We start from the raw sequence: 4,332 nt of genomic DNA on the forward strand, positions 1-4,332 counted from the left end.
TATACGAGTGACTGGTAGAATTTGCTTCACTCACACCCCAAAAACACTATATTGAGTGGCTGAAAAAGTTCATTTTAAACCCTGATTCTAATGCCACTGTTCCATCTAAAACACTAATCCTAATATTGTATATCAAATGAGTCTTCCTCTTATAATTTTCTCTCAATATTTTTACATCATATATTATTTCACTATGATATGCCTCTAAGTCCATCAATTAACAGACACAACCGAGTGACGTGCATGTCGCCTACTTATGATGCGTTCACATCAATGAGAGAGGCATTGACACGGAAAGAGCAGGGACACAGCCGCTTTAAATGAACTTTATTGATCCCCTGCCACATGCTTGTACATTTGAAAAATAACCAGCCAGTCAGATTTTCCACTAGCCACGTTTTTTTTTCTTCCTAATTAACTATACTTTATTTTCAGCTCCTCGGTTTGTTTGGCTCCTTCCATTTGTCTTCTGTGTTTCAGCGTAGCTCGTAATTGATGCCGCGCATGACTTGGTGTTCATGGGAAATATAGGATTTCCAACCAAAGACACACAAAACTGCCCAAACGTATTGCCAGAAAACACACCAAATCTGGAAACACCGACGTGTTGCATTGTTTCTGCACCTTGCCATTCAAAAAGACCTTTCGCTTCATACATCACCGCTCAAATTCACCCCCCCACATACCCCATGCACGCTACGCCCTTGCACTGGACAAATTCCATCGATCACATTGACCAGAAGGCTCCACGTCCTCTTTTGAAGAACTCATTGGGATCAACTGTCAGTGTTTTTTTTGTGATCAAGTTTTTATTTTTTACTTTTATTCAAAAACCATGACCATTTACAAACAATACACTGGGACAAAGGGACGCGTCCCAGGGCCAACGTCAGTGTTACTTGTTAATGTGTATGGCTGTCACCCCTCATCTTCATCTGTAGACTGGTTTTGACCTCGAGGTATTGACACACGCGTGCACCCTTTTCACAGTTTCAGTGACACCAGGTGTCGGTAGAGCATGCCGTCTTTCCACTATTTAAGTGTTTTTCATGAATGAATTGTAAGTTTCCACAAAAGTGTGAGACTGTGCTGAATCTGCGAAGGTCGCTTTAATGTAGAAGTCTTCAACAGGTGTGAAAAAGGAAGCTTTGTTGGGAGAGAGAGGTTTTAAATCAATTTCCAATTATAATGAACTTTTATGGGTCTAATGATGCTATCTCTTTTTCATTTCCTTTGGTGTTCATATAAACTCATACATTATAAATAGCCGTACGGCTCATAGACTATATTTTATTTCTTCAGTAGTCATAAATAATAATGAGTAATTCTCAAACGAAATTGCATTTCACAATAAGGCTCCCATTGGTACATTTTCTTTCAAAACGGGTCCTCTCTCACAGCCTCAGACCGCGCTGAATTTAATGATTTTAATGAAATGAAATGTAAATACTTCTCATATTTGCTCTGAAAACCAGGCCGCTGGTGATATCACGCTTTGTCGTCTCTGATGTTTAGAAGACAGGAGTTACTGAACTGAAACACATTGACAAGTTGCAGTTCGGCTGTGTTTTTGGGTAAGATCGTGTCTGCGCTGTGAGTGGTGAACAGCTGTAATGTCTAAAGATGTTTTTAAATGAGCAAAAGTACTCAATGTGACAATTGGCATTTTGCAATAACCTATAAACATGTTTTAGGCTGAGATATTGAAAGTGAGTTGACTCCATGCTCACTTTAAATATCCCACCTGATAAAAACACACAAACTCCCAATTCACCATTCAATGAAGTAATTTATAGTGTAACTGTGTGAATGTGATCAGGTAATCCTGCACGAAGGCTTCCTCTTAGGATGCATAAATAAGAGAAGGCAGTATTCTTCACAATTAATTTTTTTGTAACATATTACATGAAGCTGCCCACTACGACCACAGTCTGATCTGCTGGCCACTGAGCAGCTCCTGGGGTTGTTAGGTTTAGGGCCTTGCTCAAGGGCACCTCATTGGTGGGGATGAGGGAAGAAAAGCACTGCTCTTTCATTTTTTATTTTCCCCACCCAGATTGAACTGGGGATTGAACAAACAACCCTAAATCACATGGCATAAAGCTTTAATGCGTCACTTATTCTTCAAAACACTATATTGAGTGGCTGAAAAAGTTCATTTTAAACCCTGATTCTAATGCCACTGTTCCATCATAAACACTAATCCTAATTATTGTATATTCAAATGAGTCTTCCTCCTTATAATTTTCTCTCAATATTTTTTACATCATATATTATTTCACTATGATATTGCCTCTTTAAGTCCATCAATTAACAGACACAACCTGAGTGACGTGCATGTCGCCTACTATGATGCGTTCACATCAATGGAGAGGGCATTGACACGGAAAGAGCAGGGACACAGCCAGTGCTTTAAAGAACTTTATTGATCCCCTGCCAACATGGCTTGTACATTTGAAAAAAAACCAGCCAGTCAGATTTTCCACTAGCCACGTTTTTTTTCTCCTAATTAACTATACTTTATTTTAGCTCCTCTGGTTTGTTTGGCTCATTCCATTGTGTCTTCTGTGTTTCAGCGTAGCTCGTAATTGATGCCGCGCATGAATTGGTGTTCATGGGAAATATAGGATTAAACCAAAGACACACAAAACTGCCCAAACGTATTGCCAGAAAACACACCAAATCTGGAAACACCGACGTGTTGCATTGTTTCTGCACCTTGCCATTTCAAAAAGACCTTTCGCTTCATACATCACCGCTCAAATTCACCCCCCCACATACCCCATGCACGCTACGCCCTTGCACTGGACAAATTCCATCGATCACATTGACCAGAAGGCTCCACGTGCCTCTTTTGAAGAACTCATTGGGATCAACTGTCAGTGTTTTTTTTGTGATCAAGTTTTTATTTTTTATCTTTTATTCAAAAACCATGACCATTTACAAACAATACACTGGGACAAAGGGACGCGTCCCAGGGCCAACTGTCAGTGTTACTTGTTAATGTGTATGGCTGTCACCCCTCATCTTCATCTGTAGACTGGTTTTGACCTCGAGGTATTGACACACGCGTGCACCCTTTTCACAGTTTCAGTGACACAGGTGTCGGTAGAGCATGCCGTCTTTCCACTATTTAAAGTGTTTTTCATGAATGAATTGTAAGTTTCCACAAAAGTGTGAATGACTGCTGAATCTGCGAAGGTCGCTTTAATGTAGAAGTCTTCAACAGGTGTGAAAAAGGAAGCTTGTGTTGGGAGAGAGAGGTTTTAAATCAATTTCCAATTATAATGAACTTTTATGGGTCTAATGATGCTATCTCTTTTTCATTTCCTTTGGTGTTCATTCAATAACTCATACATTATAAATAGCCGTACGGCTCATAGACTATATTTTAATTTCTTCAGTAGTCATAAATAATAATTGAGTAATTCTCAAACGAAATTGCATTTCACAATAAGGCTCCCATTGGTACATTTTCTTTTCAAAACGGGTCCTCTCTCACAGCCTCAGACCGGCGCTGAATTTAAATGATTTGTAAATGAAATGAAATGTAAAATACTTCTCATATTTGCTCTGAAAACCAGGCCGCTGGTGATATCATCGCTTTGTCGTCTCTGATGTTTAGAAGACAGGAGTTACTGAACTGAAACACATTGACAAGTTGCAGTTCGGCTGTGTTTTTGGGTAAGATCGTGTCTGCAGCTGTGAGTGGTGAACAGCTGTAATGTCTAAAGAGTGTTTTTAAATGAGCAAAAGTACTCAATGTAGACAATTGGCATTTTGCAATAGACCTATAAACATGTTTTAGGCTGAGATATTGAAAGTGAGTTGACTCCATGCTCACTTTAAATATCCCAGCCTGATAAAAACACACAAAAAACTCCCAATTCACCAATTCAATTGAAGTAATTTATAGTGTAACTGTGTGAATGTGATCAGGGTAATCCTGCACGAGAGGCTTCCTCTTAGGGATGCATAAATAAAGAGAAAGGCAGTATTCTTCACAATATTAATTTTTTTGTAACATATTTACATGGAAGCTGCCCACTACGACCACAGTCTGATCTGCTGGCCACTGAGCAGCTCCACTGGGGTGTTTAGGTTTAGGGCCTTGCTCAAGGGCACCTCAGTGGTGGGGATGAGGGAAAGAAAAGCACTGCTCTTTCATTTTTTATTTTCCCCACCCAGATTGAACTGGGGATTGAACAAACAACCTCTAAATCACATGGCATTAAAGCTTTAATGCGTCACTTTTTGATGTTAATGAACGCCCGTTACATTCAAGCCATCACCAAATGAGTTGCTACTAAGCTAATTAAGACTATCAGCTCA

The sequence above is a fragment of the Etheostoma spectabile genome, chromosome 12 (assembly GCF_008692095.1).
Source record: "Etheostoma spectabile isolate EspeVRDwgs_2016 chromosome 12, UIUC_Espe_1.0, whole genome shotgun sequence".
Lineage (NCBI taxonomy): Eukaryota > Metazoa > Chordata > Actinopteri > Perciformes > Percidae > Etheostoma > Etheostoma spectabile.